The sequence below is a fragment of the Cyprinus carpio genome, chromosome B1 (assembly GCF_018340385.1).
Source record: "Cyprinus carpio isolate SPL01 chromosome B1, ASM1834038v1, whole genome shotgun sequence".
NCBI classification, from domain to species: Eukaryota; Metazoa; Chordata; class Actinopteri; order Cypriniformes; family Cyprinidae; genus Cyprinus; species Cyprinus carpio.
In genome coordinates, this window is record NC_056597.1 from 14,051,482 (window position 1) to 14,069,369 (window position 17,888).

At 38.0% G+C, this 17,888-nt stretch overlaps 1 pseudogene; it reads right to left on the minus strand.

The window, feature by feature from the left end:
• Nucleotides 1–8,009: 8,009 nt before the first annotated feature.
• LOC122134538 lies at nt 8,010–15,873 on the minus strand (annotated as a pseudogene).
• Between the last annotated feature and the right edge of the window lie 2,015 nt (nt 15,874–17,888).

The following is a 17,888-nucleotide window of genomic DNA, read 5'->3' on the forward strand; positions in this document are numbered from 1 at the left end:
TCGTTTGAAACTGGTTGCTTACTGGTTTGGCTTTACTCTGCACGTGTGATCCGACGCTAACCTGACCCTATACCAGAGAAATGGGCATCATGTAATACCAATCCATGATTATTATCCCTTTACTTGGGAACTACATTTCCTAGTTTGTTTTTTTCCTTTCTTGTGATGGTCTAAAACCGTGGTTCTCAATAAGTATTAAAATTATTTAATATAATATTCTTTCTTGGCACACATTACAGGTGTTTTTTTCAAATGTACATAAGTATATTGTCTTTATGGTATTTTAACTATGACCGCGACTAACTAAAAATAGACAAAAACAAAAAACGTTGCACTTTTTAAACAGTTTTGTGTAGGCAGACGTAATGTTTGTTGAAAAGGGGGGGATCTGGCCGCATTCTCATGGGCATCACGAAATGACTGAGAAACACTTATGCATCCTAGGCTGTCAGTAATCACCCGCTGGTGATTTCACTTTGACTAAAATCACTTATGCCTGCCAGGCCAGTAGCTGGCGATTTCAACTGTGGCCGAAATAACGCTGGCTAGACCTGTGAACATACCTATAGATTGAACATATAATAAACATGCTCACAATGCCATTCTCTTTTTTACTTTTAGGTAGGGATTCGCCCAACACACTAGCACTCAGTAAAATGAACGAGCCAGAGCAGATAAAAAGTTTTCCTGACATATTTTCTACTGAAAATGGTGTTGTGTGTAAACACTCCCTAGTTAGAGATGGCCTACAAATGTTGTTTTTGGGCCAAAGTGTGCTTTGGAGTCAAAAAGGATGAGAAACAATGGCGCTTAAAACGCACTATCATCCTTGTTTTGAACATCGCGTTTTTGTCTGCAGAATTTTAGAGTTAGCCAAGGCTCATGGGGCTGCCCACTTTCTCCATCCTTCCAGCCGGGCACACTAGAGAACAGGCGGGACACAGAGGAGCTAGCTGGGATTGCGGCCTCAATCTGGTGGCTTCCACTGGTGGGTCATGTCACGATCAGCGTATGGACACTTCACGGGGAGGACCACAATACCTAAAGCTGTGGATCAGTACCTAACCTTTTCTTCTAAGGGATGGGCAGCAAATGGTAACTGGCGATTGTTAAAAATTCCGTGGTGTTCATTTCAGATTGATTTGAAAATAAAATGTGGATTATATCCAGGTACGCGGAAAAAAGTGTGTTCTGGAATTAGCTCTGTTTGGCCGATTAGTATTCACCAAGCAACCCTGATGCTAAATACGATTGCATTCATTGTGCATCTACTGTGAGTTGACTGTAAGAGAGTTGGAATTACACCTCTGTTGATTGATGTTATTGTATAGGGCGAAAGGCTAGAAGGATCAGAAGGATTATGAAAAATGTTCTTTGGTTTTAAGAATCAAAGCCGATGTCTATGGCAGATATACAAACTACAGTCGAAAAATGGCAGAAATCAGCGCATTTGACTATAGGCCACTGTATTTATACTAACTGCACGATAAGTATAGAAAACCTAATTTACTTTCCATAGGGAGCAGTCATTTTAGTAGATTACATGTATTGCAGCTTTAGCAATGCAAACAATCAGTTGGTATGAGAACATTACAAAAATAAAAAAACAGCCTGCTGTATAAATCTAACAGAAGATGGCTACCTTTTGATGAAATGGGGTCACGTGTTCTGGGACTAAATCACATTACAAGACCCATTATTTTTAGTGATGGGCTATGTTCATAAATGGCATGACTATTCCTGCAGTATATACTATGCATAGTGTGCAAAATGTTCAGGATACCGATCCATCCAACATTTGTTTATAAAGCAATGACTTTTAAAAGTTTCAGTATAATGAATGAACAGAAATTACAGCACCCGTATTAGTATTATTTTAGGTCTTGTCAGACGGACATTTTTACAATTTTTTTTTTTGTGCCAAAATAACCTTAAAAACATTCAAGCCAACAACTGGTCACCACTCACATACAATTGAGGTCATATGACATTATTTGTGGATTCAGAATTCTACTTATAGTTTTATCATTCGTTACAGTGACTAACAGGCAATTTAAAGTGTATATACTTTTGCAAAAGTTTAGTAAATAGTAGTCACTAGTATACCATTCTGAAACCTAGCCACGATCTCGTAAGAAATCCAACCACTTTTAAGCCCTGGGACTACTTTGGGATAACTACCTGAAAAACGATTTAAGTTGCAATTTATCATTGAGTCTCTTATTTTCTTTTCTGAAGGTTTTTGTGACATTATAAACAGGTCTAAAAAGCTCGAGTTTAGCTGTGAACTATGAGTGATCTAGATATAAAACTCTTGCACCCAGTCTCCAAAAATAGTTAAAACAGCTATTAATGGTGGCCATTGCATATCTTGGGGTTCCATTACATGATGCCAGGAAACTTTTTTACTGCTTGCATTTCCAGAATAAATGATTCATTGATATAGGCCTATGAATCAGTGCCTATGAAATCACATAATGAGGACAGTTCACCAAAATATGTAAAAATCTATGATGTTTGCCCTCTCATGTTGCTCTACCACCTGTATTTGTTTCTCCTTACAATGGGAACCAAAACTATTTAATTATTCTTCATATTAAAAAAAAAAAAAAAAAAAAAAACTGGTTTGAAATGACATGGGGTAATAAGGATGGGGATAGAGTAAATGATATTAGCATTTTCATATTTAGGTTAGACTATCCTTCAGGATCTTTAATTTGTCTTTTTAAAAAAACTTTCTTGCAAAATCTTTAAAATCTTTCCATTAGGCAGTTTTCAGTTTCACCCGCTCCAATAAAATTGCACATGTACATAAAACTGGGTTTATGTACATGACAGATATTAACTATGATATGTAATCACGACTCATGATTGGCTGCATCTCGGTAGCCAGTCACGTGCTGTTTTTGTTCTTGTCCATTGCAGAATCTCAGCCCAGAGGCCCAGCGGGACTCACTGATTTCCCAGGTGGCCGCTGGAATTTTGTTTATCTTCTATTTTCAGCACTGGATCTCTGGTCTTTTTGGAAGAGAGAGAGAGAGAGAGTAAATACGTGACATGTCTCTCCTTCAGCTTCCCTTGTGTCCCTTTCTCCCTCCTGACTGTGTGTGAGATGCCACAATGATAATAACAGGCTGCAATGGGACCACACTGGACAAATAAAATCCATGTATCTTACTGATTCATGTAAAATTGATTTTGTTAAATAGAAGCTTGATTTTAAAGTGAGTTTACTTCCAGCAGAAAGCTGTCCCTGAATATTGCTTTCTGAAGCATGGATTGGTAGCCAGCCATACCTCAGGTACATGATAAAATCAAACTCCAATAGAAGTTGCTTGTGACCACTGATGATCATTTAGAGTGAGTGGACTGATCTTCATTTCAGATACAAGTATATCAAAAAGGTGGTCTTAATCCTTTGAAGTGTGATTATTGGACTACTAAACAACCTACATTTGGTTAATCATATTAAAAAAAAGTGCTTTTTGATCATTTTAACGTCATGTGCTTGAGGCTTAATCTGGATGTTCCTCATACATCCACCACTGAAGCAGTGCTTCACCTACTCTGTTACTCCTGCACCAGGGTTACATTGAGGAAACATGTAGGGAAATATCATCTGATGTTGTGGAGCTATAAGCCATGGAAATCTGACCTCATTAAAATCGAGCCAAAGATGCTGCCGTTGTTATGGCAACCGCACTTTCTAACACAGGCAGGTAATTCGGTTTGTCATGGTGATGGTAAGTTTCGCCGGAAGGGTTGAGGGTGTTGACGCTAGAAGGGTTAACTATTTGTGAGGACGAGGAGGTTGGATTATCCAAGGCCCCAAGCGCTTGTTAATCTAGGACAGGAAAGCGTCACACAGATTAAATCAAGCTGCTGCAATATCTTTATGCGATGTGTGCACAGAAACAAAAATATTAAGCAAGAAAATTTAATTTCCATTTTGCCTGATACAGTTGTGGACGGGGTGCAAATGTGAACCAAATTATCTCTTCCTCTTCTGCTATTAGTTACAAGCACGCAAAATAACTAGCGATTCTATGAACATCATAAGAGGAAAGACCTCAATTAAAACAACTTGTAAACTCAATGCCATGTAACGGTTACTTTATCTCATGAAACGCCTTTCAATGTCCGTAGCTTGGAAGGCAGCTAAAAAAAATTGTTAATTGTTATAAAAATGCTTAATGTTTGACTTAACAGGTTTATATACAAAGTCATTTTAGTGGACAGTTCTTAAATACAGTTGATTAAATTAATTTGATTATTAAATAACCATTATTGTCAATTTCGGGGCTTTCGGCATAATGACTTTAATTTATTAAAAAAAATTATTCATTTTGGTGCATCACTATGATATTATGGATATATATATATATATATATATATTTATATATATATATATCTATATTGTTAGATATAGAAACTGGCCATTTCTTCTCAACTACATATAGCTTTTTATGCCTATGATGAGACGTGTATCTAACCCTGCTTCGGTGTGACCTTCAGATCCAGTTGTTAAGTGAGTTGACAATGACACGACTCCAGGATTCTGTTTTGTTTGTCCGTATGGGGGTTTTAGTACTCGCAGCAGAGGCTCTGATAATCAGGTTCTCCTGAACCACACCTCGGGACCCGCTTCTTTACAGATATCCCATAACCCTGCAAACGCCTGAACACGATTCCTCAGTAACTGCAGAACAACAAAGAAAAATGTCAGCATCTGATAGCAGGGGACTGTAGGTCCCGCATGCAGTACATGAGCGTGGTCGAAAAAACCTAAGGCTTTGCTGCCCTGTCACCAGTCAATAACTATGCAGCCAGTACTTTGTATTAAAGGGTAGGCTTTTAGTGATAACTACATTCATATTTAATGATTACAAAGCGTATTTCCCATTAACAACAAAACGAACACATCTATAAATTCCCCCAAACTTCTCCCCTCAGTTAGGGGCACATCTGTGTGGCCTTTGAAGATACATTATACAGTTTTATAAAACATTTTAAAGCGATGTTTTAATTTTTAGATCAGTTTATAGTAATTATATGCTTAGAAAGAGATGCTAGCAATCGTGGCTTGACAATAGCAAGCATAAACTAAAGGCCTATTTTTGTTAACAACAACACAATAGAGTAATAATTATTATAATACTCATACTATATTCTATTACTGGTTAGGTTAGGAAACCTAACCATTAATAGAATATAGTATTGCATATATTATGTATAATAATAATATTATAATATTAATAATGAGACTTAATATTATCAATAATGTATAGAAATAATTAATAATATTATAATAATAAAGTTGACCTAACCTAACCTAATGTCATGCTTACACTGGACAGACAGCAAGACTGGTCTAATGGATAAATCAATTTTAATAATAATATATTCTAAGCATGATATTTTTAATTGTAGTAACTACTAATAATCACTAATAAGACTATTATTCAAATTAATGGGGTATCCTTACATTCGGACAGAAATTCATAACAGCAAGACAGTAAAATGGAAGCTTACATCACTTTTAACATCTGCATTGTCCCAACACCTCGTATTCCAACAGCATTATTTCCAACCACATCGTTTTCCCACAATCCCAGCCCATCACCTCGGAAGCAGACACCGTGACAGTTATTGCTATAAACCCCATTTCCACGCAGCTCTACTCGAACACTCTTTGTCCACGGTCCCTCCTGTCCAGCCATTACAGAGGACACAGTTTCCAACTAAACGTGTCAGCTGAGCGCTCTGAATGACAGACACACCGTCTCCTCTGTTACTGTTCACCATGTTGGCCACCACATTCAGAGGCTCACTGCTCTTCACATACACTCCAACAGCTGGAGAGACAGAGGAGAAAAAAGGAGACAGAAGTGGGTGATATGTCAATCTAATATGATCAGGTGAAGATGACTAGGGGTTTTGCAACTTTCTGATGCCAAGGGCCACCAAATCTCTGCTGCATGATTGTTTATCACAAAAATATAAACAGTTTTACTCCCCATCTCTCTATATGAAGTTTGATATATATTATATTAAACTTTAAATGCATACATGCAATTCACTTACATAAAGCAATATACAGACCAGGGTAGCGACATATTTCATTTCGAATTAAAGGGATAGTTCACCCAAAAATGAAAATGTTATGTTTATCTGCTTACCCCCAGAGCATCAAAGATGTAGGTGACTTTGTTTCTTCAGTAGAACACAAATTATGATTTTTAACTCCGACCGTTGCAGTCTGTTAGTCGTATAATGCATGGCAATGGTAACAAAATCTATGAGAGTAAAAAAAACATGCACAGACACATTGATGTCCTAAGACACGAAACAATCGGTTTGTGTGAGAAACCGAACAGTATTGATATTTATAGTATTTATACAGTATAATTTTTATACCTCTAATACACCACTATGTTCAACTGCCTTGAGCACGCACACGGCATCCGTCATCCATTAATCCATGACTATGCACTGTGTAAACAATGAGTGATGTATATACGCGAGAGATCACTTCCGGCACTTGCATAAACTACGCCAGAGTGCATACACACCTCACGCACCGGATGCAGTGCGCTCAAGGCCGTTGGACAAAGTGGTGTATTAGAGGTAAAAAATTATATCGATACTGTTCGGTTTCTCGCACAAACTGATCGTTTCATGTCTTAGGACATCAATGTGTTGGATTTGTCTGTGCATGTCTTTTTTTACTCATAGATTTTGTTACCATTGCCATGCATTATACGACTAACAGACTGCAATGGTTGGAGTTAAAAATCATCATTTGTGTGTTCTACTGAGAAACAAAGTCACCTACATCTTGGATACCCTGGGGGTAAGCAGATAAACATAAAACTTAAATTTTTTGGTGAACTATCCCTTTTATACTTTTCTACAGTACTTAGCTTTGTAAAGTCTAGTCTATACCTCACAGAAATTATATTTGACAGCAACTTCCTCTGTTGTGGCTAATGCAGTTTGTTTTCCACTAGGGCAACTGTGATTGGCCGTCGAGAGGAAAAAGCGTTCATCTTCGCTACTTATTCGATATCACTTTCCCATGCCATCAGTTCTCTTTCCTCATTGAAGTTCTCAGGACCTCCTCTGTCCCTCTCTCCAACCCCGACTCCTCTCTCTCTTTCCTGTAAAGAGCGATAGCCCTCTCGGTTCACAGCAGACTCTGTGTCCTTCCGGCAGAACACGGCCAGCCCATACATGCGGTTATGGGTAATATGGTTTCCAATGAGCTGAGGTAGACTAGATGACATTACCCACACCCCACAGCCTCTGTTCCCCTACAAAAACACACAATTATACAATGTCATGACCAAAACATGAACTCTGACTCTTTTGTTCTTTTCTGAGTTAAACATCTCAATGTCAGGCCATTGTAATTTTGACTTTTATTCTTAAAATATTATGGTCAAACATTTCTCCTCCAACTTCAAAATTGTCCGATATCGTTGTTTTACCTTTTTTGTAAAGGGTTTTTAATTTTCTTTGCATGTTCTCTTTGTAAACACAGGGTCGGTACTTCCGCCTATGTCATGTGTGACCTTTCTAACATGATTCCATAATGCGTGAAGTCGAGCTAGTACAAGACGAGCATTTCTGGTGGAAAAAAAATATATAAATATAATTTTTTTTTTTACAAAATGACCGATCGTTTCATTAGATAAGACCCTTATTCCTCGGCTGGGATCGTGTAGAGCCCATTGAAACTCCATTGAAACAGCAATTTGGACCTTTAACCTGTTGCCTCCCACTATGTTGAGAAAAGCTCTGACAAGACATTTTTTCTTTCAGTGCGTATGGTAAAATTACTTCTCACTGTTGCACTGACACTTGATCATGATGCACTTAAATTATTTCTAATGCATATCAGCTACAGAAAGAAAACAAAGCCTGGATAACATCTGCCAAATGCCTTAAATGTATAAATATGAAATATGCACACACCGTATATGTGGGTTGCCCTCAATGAGGCCCCTCCTCTCTCTCCCACCACCACTCCGTCTGAGTAGCCGTAACAGATGAAGTTATCGCGGAGGACTGGATCACCTCCTCGACGGATATCAGCACCACCCCACTGGCTCTGCCTTATAACATTCTCTATCAGATGCAAGGGAAGTGAAGTAGCAATTCAAATTGATTTAGCGTAATTTAATAGAGCAGTTTCAAGAGCATTAGGAAACACTTGAAAAGGGCAAGGTCTACTGTGCTTGAAGCACCTATATACAATTAAACGGCAAATAGAAAATGGTACTGCAGTCAACAGACCAGTGATCAGTCCTCTTCCATTCTCATTGACAGCAATGCCTGCTGCAAGGCCCTGGAAAATGTGATTTCCACTGTCATAAAGAGAGAAAGAAACAGAAATCAGATCTTTATTCTTTTTAGTTTCATGACACGAAAAACAAATATATCAAATTTTTTCTTGTTAGCCAACTTTATTTGAATAAAACAAAATAAACCCTACGCTGTATACCTGACAACAGGATTGCCATTAAAAAGAATATACACGCCAGCTTCCTTGTTGCCGTAGATCTGGTTGCTGCGGATAGAACCTCTCCCGTTGCCCAGGACAACAATCCCGGAACGCAAGCCACTGTGGATTCTATTACACTGTAGCCAGGAAAAAAGAAAGGGAAAGAAAAAACAATGTACCACAGAAAATTTTCTGCCATGGTGGAAATACCACTATATTTTCTAAACTTTCCTCTGAACTAGCTCTCCTGACTACACTAATTAATTTAAAATCAAACATGTATAAGAGAAACATATGCATTTTTTATTGCCATTGGCAAATTGTTTTTCCATGACTGAAAAAACTAATTGCCATTGGGGTAAGAAAAAAAAACCTTTATCTAATTATGCTGTATATATTCCTCCTTTTTTTCTTTTTTTTTTAGGATACTAATAAATGTGTACCAGTATGATAGGATTAGCCCCTTTGCGGATGTCTAGACCCGCTTCCCCATTGGAATGAATGTTGTTCTCAGCAATGAGACCTGAGCAAGAGAGTCGCAGGAACACACCAGATGCCTTGCACCCACACACTTCATTACTTAACATCACCATCTAAACAGAAAAAGCACACACAGTATATATATATAAAAAAAAGACATTGGTGAAAGAGAACCAGGACATGAAAAAAAGATAAAAGAGAGAGTAAGATCAGAAACATTAGCACAGAAAATATTTCATGACATTACACTATTATTAAATCTGTTGTGTGTGTGATTTTTGTGCTACAAGTAGCATGAAATAAAATAAAATTTAATTTATTTATTTTTTATGAAGAAAATGTGTCTGGTGCTTAAATATTTTCATGTTTTGAGTGATGGATTAATGTCAGTATTAAAATTCTATACTATTTTGTTCAAATTTAAATGAACAATTCAGCATTTTAAAATGCTACAACCGAATTTGTCCAGTACCAAAATGGCCATTAATTATTTTGAGATATGCTAAATATTACATTTAACAGTGTTATGGTTAAGGATAATAATAAAGTATTATTGTTGCATTGGATAATTATTTATAGTAACTTCCAGTGAGCAGAGTACTAGATGTTGGAAAAGGTAATATGATTATAAAAATGGGGGGGTGACAATGTATTTAAAAAAAGATTCTAATGCTGGCTGACCAACACTCAGGGTCGGATTATTAGTATTAGTGAATAGTTTTTCCCAAAGCACCAAAAGCTGCCGTACAAATACTTTTTCAGGGAAAATCAGCCAACTAAAAGCTTTCTTAAAGTTGTCTCTGCACATTTCACACATCAGCTTTAAGGGCCATAAAGATGCAGGTTTTACACACTTTGGCATTCTGGATGCAGCGCACTGCATAGCTGAGCCCTCTGAACACATTGGCCTCCAGTCGAGCTTGACCGTGATTGCACAGGTGCACACCACCTTTTCCATCGCGCAGCAGACAGCGCCGCAGCAGGCAGCCTTGAACCGATGCGGCCAAGTCCCGCGCCTCTGCATCCCTCTGCAGTTCTGCAGATAGACTCAACAGTGCAGGAAATGCAGAAGAATCAGGCGTATCTGCTTTGGAGAGATGCGCTAGTCCATGCTGATCATATGAAAGTTTTAAGCAGGTGCTTTTTTCGTCATCTTGCTCATCATCTACCTCACTTGACTCACTCGATGTTTCCATGCGATCCTCCTCAATCATTGTACCATCCTGACTTGAAAGAAGACCATCTCCACCTTTCTGTTTTGCCCAGTTTGCTTCCCAATCTACTTCCTGTTTATTCCAGTCCTCCATTGTGTTTAAATCCTTCCACAGGTGTGTGTTACATGACTACCAGCACCCCACACTGTCTTTCCCACCCTGATTAGATATTTCAGTTGACCCATTGCTAGTCATCATGTTGAAGGTCTTGGCCAAGGCGAGCAGGTGTTTGAAGGCCCAGTTGCGTTCAGAGACCGGAGCACCTTCCACGGTGACAGAGGCAGAATCTCCCCCTGAGAACTCACAACTGTCCATTAAACTGATGGCCACCCCCAGAAAATGGGCTGAGCTGCCCTGGGCAAACGAGCAGAAACGAGCCTGACATGTCCCTGGACCCCTGATGTGCAGCTGACAGCCCTCAAAGTTACAGTTATCCAACTGGACATGACCAGAAGACGTCTAAGAATGTAACAAGAGAAAATGTGTCATTTAAACACCTATAGGAAAACAAACAGTGTCTCAATAAGAATCAGATTATCTTAATACAATTTAACAGTGTTTCAATATCAATTTACTGTTTTCTGTATGAAGTCTTAAAGGGGTTATGACATGAGAAATTAAATTTGCCTTGATCTTTAGGCATTTAAGAGGTCTCATTATAAACAAAGCATTTATTTAATTAAGCTCCAAAATTGCTCTTTTTGGATCTGAGGTGCAAGATGACGTCCACCCGGGGCACAAACATTTGCATAAACACTGCCTCAAGAGCAAGGCATCGACGGATAGTCATCTTCTCACCATAGGCCCCGCCCACTAGCGTTCAGTCGGCTTGACACTTGATCACTCTGAATGCGAGTGTCGTATCATGTCAAAAGCAAATAGAAATTACAATCACTGCTGCCATACTGTCTACACTGAATACAGTATACAGATGCACATTCGCTTCTAACACAGTCCACTCACTTGAGTCTGTCGTCAATAGGACAAAATACAGTGAAAGAATGTTCGCTTTGATGTGTTTGGTTTAAACAGCTCATTCAAGTCTTCGTACAGTTATCAGAAGGGTCCCAGCGCAAGTAACAAGGATAGATTATTTTTAATAGCATCCTGGATCTTGGTCAAAAGATTGTTTGGAGTGGTTCTAGATCTGACTCCAGATGCATCACAAACTGTTAGTTTCATAATGGAATGGACCGTTTTATTTTGATCATGTTGTCAAAACACTCACATGCAATAGTGAGGAGGCGTTAATACTGTTTCCTATGCAATGACGTTAGCCAATCATAACAGTGGCTGATTCCAGACAAGCCTTAAAGAACCCACCCCTTAAAATCAGGTCATTTTAGACAGAGGCTCAGAATGAGGGTTGAAAATAATAATTTTTTTCGCATATAAATTTGTTTTGTTTTTTTTTGTGCAAAAACTTGATTAACATTATAAGTTCAAGGAACATATTCAAATAATAATAAAAAATCCATGTCACGACCCCTTTAAAGAGTGGCAAAGACAGTGGAGCTTTTATTAATCAAGCTTCAGTTAAAAGGGATGATAACAAATAACATGCTTTATGTTAGAAAACTATGTCCTACATCGGCAGGGAGGGATGAATAGATAGACAGATATACACAGTGGTCGAATTGTAAAAAAAATTCAGGGGGGGGGGGGTATATATGGGTCCTGTAGCTAATTTTACAGAATGATTACAAAATTTTGTCTAATTATTAAAAAGGTTTTTATTTAATGAAAAATTTGCCTTAAGTAAAAACTATTATTTATAAGCTTTTTTCCCTCCTTCTAGGGCCTGAAATGGAGGGATTTTGGTCAATATTGATAATTAAACAATATTTTGCTAAATGTGCTTTTGTGCTGAAACCTTGGCTGGTTTAGGCCTAGTCTCAGCCTCAGATGTCACGCCCACGGACCGCTGGCTAAACGTCTGATGCATATGGGACACAAAAGTGGAAACACTTCAGGAGTGTCGAAGTCGTCATTGGATTGGTTGAATTCTACAGGATTTCCACGAGACATGTGTGTTGCGTTCTTTAACGTTCCGCCTGGAAACAAAGATACCATGGCACCAAACCCACCCACGAAAAGGATCAACTAAACGCTGGATTTTCAAAAGTATGTGAAATATTTAAAGTTCGCGGCATAGAATTTTTAAAATATGTCAGAGAGTTTTACACACCCGGTCTGTTATTGTGGCGACATTTCCACGCCTCGAAACGTGACGCTAAACGAAATGAACTGTGATTGGCTGTTTGACATGTTGGTCAAACGGCTTCATGGGTGGGCCTTGGCCAATGAAAGCTGCCATGAATTCCAGACCTTCAGTCTGAAGGTCTGGCTACGTGGGACTAGTTTAGGCCTGTCCTGGGTAAATAATGATGTCAATAAAACCACCACTAGATGGGAGCAAGCCCCTGTTTTGATAAATGATTTATTGAATCTTTCAAATCAAACGATTCGTTCAAAACCGCTGATTCAATTGGAAAAGAAACAAGCTTGCATCCCAGTTTGCATACTATCCATCCTAAATTCTATGTGATATTAGTCATTTTCAATACTATTTAGGGCAGACAGGCTGGATAGTATGTACATTGGGACGAAGTGTCCATCTGAATGGGCCGTTGAATCACTGGCTCACTTGATTCATTCAAAAACTGATTCATTCAAGAAACAAAACACTGTGTTACTATGCACTGTTGTATAAAATTAATAGCCCTGTTGTGCTCACGCATGTAGGCATACTGATATTCAGAAAAGTACATTGCTTGTGCAATGAATATAAAAACAAGAACTCATATATTGTTATTTTTTCTTTAATTGCTTGAATTATAAGGTTATTTTACCTGTATTCTAATATGCTTCGTTGCGCAGTGAATGCTTTTGGACTCTCAAGACGTGTTTTTTGTTTGCTGTTTGCAAAGTCGATGACTTGATAATGTCAGTTCTCCTATCATCTCTCAATCCCTCACAGTTACACATACAGCACAATAACATTAACAATAAAAGCACAATAACATTTGCATGATAAGTTTTACATAATACACATGATTAATCCAAAGGGGATGGTAAGGAGGGATGGTGGTTTTACTGAGGGGATGCTTTTTGTCATTTTATTTCATCCCCCCGCATCCCCCCTCAATTCAAGCCCTGGATATACAGATAAATACATATTTATATTTTTAAAAGATGGATAGATGGGCGAATAGACATAGAATGAATGCATGTATGATGAATGGATGAACAGACAGAAAAACAGAAAAACATATGGATCATTGGATGGATGGACAGACAGACAGATATAGACACACACACACACACACACACACACATAAAACATGAAGAAAAAACACACAATTGCTGAAGTTTCAGGGGCTGAAGCAATTACAGATTTGGATGCTGACAGTTGAGTTAATCACATATTTTTACAGCACTGAGATGAAGCCCCCAGTTAATAGGGTTTAGAATGTGTTCAGCCAATTATAGATGCCAGTGTTTACTGGCTGAATAAGCACAGATGTTACAATTTGCATGCATTTGATGTGGAAGTATCAAAACTCACCTTATAAACCACTGGTGAAAACCACGCTGGCATGAACACCAGATTGCACAGCCTCACTGTTGGGCATTGTTGATCAAAGCTAACCAACAACGACACATCCCCCAACTTGCCCAATCCAACTATCTCCACAGGCACCTTGAGGGACACCTCCACCTGTTCCTCATACACACCCGCGTGGAGCACCACCTTTATCGTACGGCCCTGCCGCAGCCAGTGCTCCCCCTAAGAGTCTCATAGCCACCTCCTGCTACGGTCCCGGCATGCCAAACTCTGCGGTCTTTTCTCCGCCGGGAAAAGATGGAGGCAGGCAGACGAGTGGAGGTCCGAGCCGTTCTGGGTCCATGTACGGCTGGCAAGGGCATGCTGACGCAGAGCCTCTCTCCAGGGAAACTGGGGGCAGGTGTGGGCGACGGGGCCAATTTGGGTGCCGAAATTCAGGGCATCCTAGACACAGCTGGCGCCAACGTGTGCTGTCCAAACTCAGAATGAGCTCCCGCCAGGCTCTGCACACCAGACAGCATCGACCCAGATCTGGCAGAGGCAAGTATGCCAGGATGAGGCGCCCAAAGTTCGACAGGCAGACTTCCCACCTCCATTACTGTCAGCACCACGCCACCTCACCTGGGCAGATCACCTTAGTGTAAACAGAGAAGAAGTATTTGCTCAAAAAAAGTTTAAATATCATTATAACTACTTACAATTTACACTTTCTTTTCAATATTGGCATATTTCCTGTTGAAACAGGAAGATTGGGCTGGAAATACTGAAGTCCTTTATTATCATTATTATTATTATTATTATTATTAATTATAGCAGTCTTTAATCATGAACCACAATTTACTACTTGTGGTTACAGGATGCTCTCATTCTCGTGAACGTTTGATTGGGCAGAAATCTGTTTAGTACATGATGAGTCATCAGAGACTCAGAGAATTTTAAATGCATATACCAGTGGTTCCCAAAACCTGTCCTGGAGGCCCCCCTGCCCTGCACCTTTTGTATGTCTCCCTTATCTAACATCTTATGTAGCCTATGTGCAGGGCAGGGGGTCTTCTTCAGGACAGGTTTGGGAACCACTGGCATATACAATATCGTTTGTTTGGGGTTAGTAAGATTTTTTAAATGTTTTTGAAAGAAATCTCCTATGCTCACCAAGGCTGCATATATTAAGTTAAAAAAGGGAAATATTCAAATGGGTTAGGGCAGTGGTTCCCAATCCTGGTGCTGGTGAACCCTCAACACTGCACGTTTTTGGTGTCTCTCTTAATTGTCACACACATTTGAGGTCTTGGAGTCTTGGAGAAAATATCGTTTGGTCAGTATAAAAGTAATAGAAGTCTATGGCGAGTCCACACAATTCACAGAAACAAAAAGTGTGTGTGTGTGTGTGTGTTTATATATATATAATCACAAATTCTGTTTCCAAATAAGAGCATAGTATTCTTTAATGAAACATCAGAAGGGTTCACTGCTGCAATCTAAATCTATTATATATCTATAATATTCATTCAAGAAAATGAATATCCAATGCTATCATATTTACTCTTGGCAAAATGAGACAGTACAGAATCACAACACAATGCCATGTCCTGCATGCAATAACAAAGCAACACAGACTCAATACGAGCACACAAAAATGAAAACAGTCATGGGTGCATTCGGCTGAAGTTCATATGGCAGAGGAAAAATAAACGCAGGGCATCGATTCAGCAGAGCAACATCTTATCTGCGTGACACAAAGCGACATGTTACAATGCTGCCATCTGATACAGCGCAATAACAACAACAAACAAACGACCCTACCTCTGACAATACTGTGTTCAGCTAGCATTTTATCAGACGTAAAGCTCATCACGGCCGTTTTTCTCTTGGGTTACGAGCAGAAACCAAACACCCATCCGGTAAAAAATCTCGTATTTCTTGCTATTTTCCTTGTTTTTGAAGGCGTGGAAAATAGGGCTCACGTATTTTTTTATTCAGGAGGCGGGGAATGTTTTTCTACGAACGACAACGACAACTTTTCCCTCTTGTATGACACAGTTGTTAAGCAACATGGCTTTTGCTGTGCAGCAATACACGTGATTTTAAGCTTTTGACCCCAACTCCCCCTTTATTTTGCCTCTTTTGCAGGGCGCGCGCATCATTTGTTGTTAGCAAAGCTGATGATCAAATCACGCATCGCTTATGTCGCAGAAAAAAAATCGTGAGTATCCTGTGATTAGACTTGCAGAATACATTACCCTGAATAGCCTACATTTAATTATTTATTTGCAAACTATATTAGTCTTGTAAAGGGCTTTTACATGATTAGTGTAAAAATGTATTTTTCAATTCATCTACACTTCCATGTCAACTCAAAATTTCCTGCAACCAAACCGTTGACCTAAATATTCCACTAGTGAAAAATTAACTTATTAAATATCTCCAATTATTGCATGCACAGGAAAAAACAAACCTCACTCAAACAAAAAGTCCTTGTCAGTCAGTAGAGCATTGCAGTAAAAGCATTGAATTTTGAATTACGTTTTTATAAAAATGTGTTAGAATTGAATTTTCTTTTAAAACTTTAAAAGTTAAATTAAGTTACATGAGTGAAATATGTTTAACAAAATCAAACATACAGTATATTTGATTATATGCCAGCAGTGGGAAAACTCCCTTCCCTATTTGGAGAACACAAACAGTTTTGTCTGTCTTAATTGCTTTTTTTGTGACTTGTAATCTTCACTAGCCTTTCCATGTTTGTCTCCCACAGTCCACCATCCACTAAACGTCCCCATCTGACTTAAGTTCTCAGGAAGAGAAAGAAGAGAGCTTCCCTCATACTCTTTAAAACCCCATTAACTTTTTAGTATCCTCATGATGGTTCCAGTATACACATTTATGTCAATCAACACATCATGTTTGAGTTAAAACTTCCTGACAAGCTGTTCATTTGTGATGTCAATTTATAGAGACTTTATCAGAATGCTAATTCTCAAAGGTCTCCGTCTGGAATTTGTATTCATTATTTTAACAACAATTATTTTTGAAGTAATAGTCTAATAGTAAAGAATAGAAAAAATATTATTTGTAATGTAACAGTTTACACACACACACGACCACACCACACACACACACACACACACACACACACATTTGGGAAAGTTTGTGTTTCATGTTTTGTATTTGACACATCAGGGTTTTATGGCCCATATTGTACTATGATATAATGAGAAAATAGTGCTCATTCTCATGGAAGAAAAAAATTCACAAATTGAGCAAAATTATGGAACGTAGCAAAAAAAAGATTAAATAATATGTCTAAATAGATGAAATTCAGGTAGCTTATAATGTAAATCAAAGAGAGATTTTTAGTATAAACAGTATAGCAGAATACTTACATAAAAATGCAAATAAATATCAGTAGTCAACTTATCACTATATCTCCGAAAAATATATCTAAGTAAGATTATATTTTTGCTTAGTTTTGTGATTAAAGCTCTGCACTGGAGGGCAAACCATTCAATGCAATACAGTGATGACTAAGAATTACCAATAAAACTGCAAAAGTCTGTTTTTCTTCCTTCCTAAAATGATGTATGGATAATAATGTAAAGTTGCTTCAGTTCAGTTCATTAAATTTTCTTGAAATTGATATTGTTCAATATAAAAGATACTCAGCAATATAAAAACAAGATATTCTTTAAATGTGGAACACACAAACACTATTATACATTTAACACACATACTTATTTAAGTTTCATATTTTTGCACATACGTGTTACATACCAAATTGTTTATTTGTATATTGTGTCTTTGCTATTTTGTACATTGTTTATTTTGTATATTGTGTATATTATTATTATTTTTTCTCTGTGTCTTGTCTTGTCACTGTCACTTTGTTGCACGGTGGAAGCTTCTGTTGCTAAAACAATATCCTTCTGATTCTGATTCTTACATTTGCGTTACCCACAAACCTGAAGATGGACAATTTTTAGAATGATTCTAAAAGGTATTTTACTAATTAAACAAATATAAACTATCAATCAAAAGGCAGAATGCACATATATTATTTTTTCAGCAAAGATTTGATGTTAATAATTTAGCCTTAGAACTTTTGTATTGATTATGATAAAGT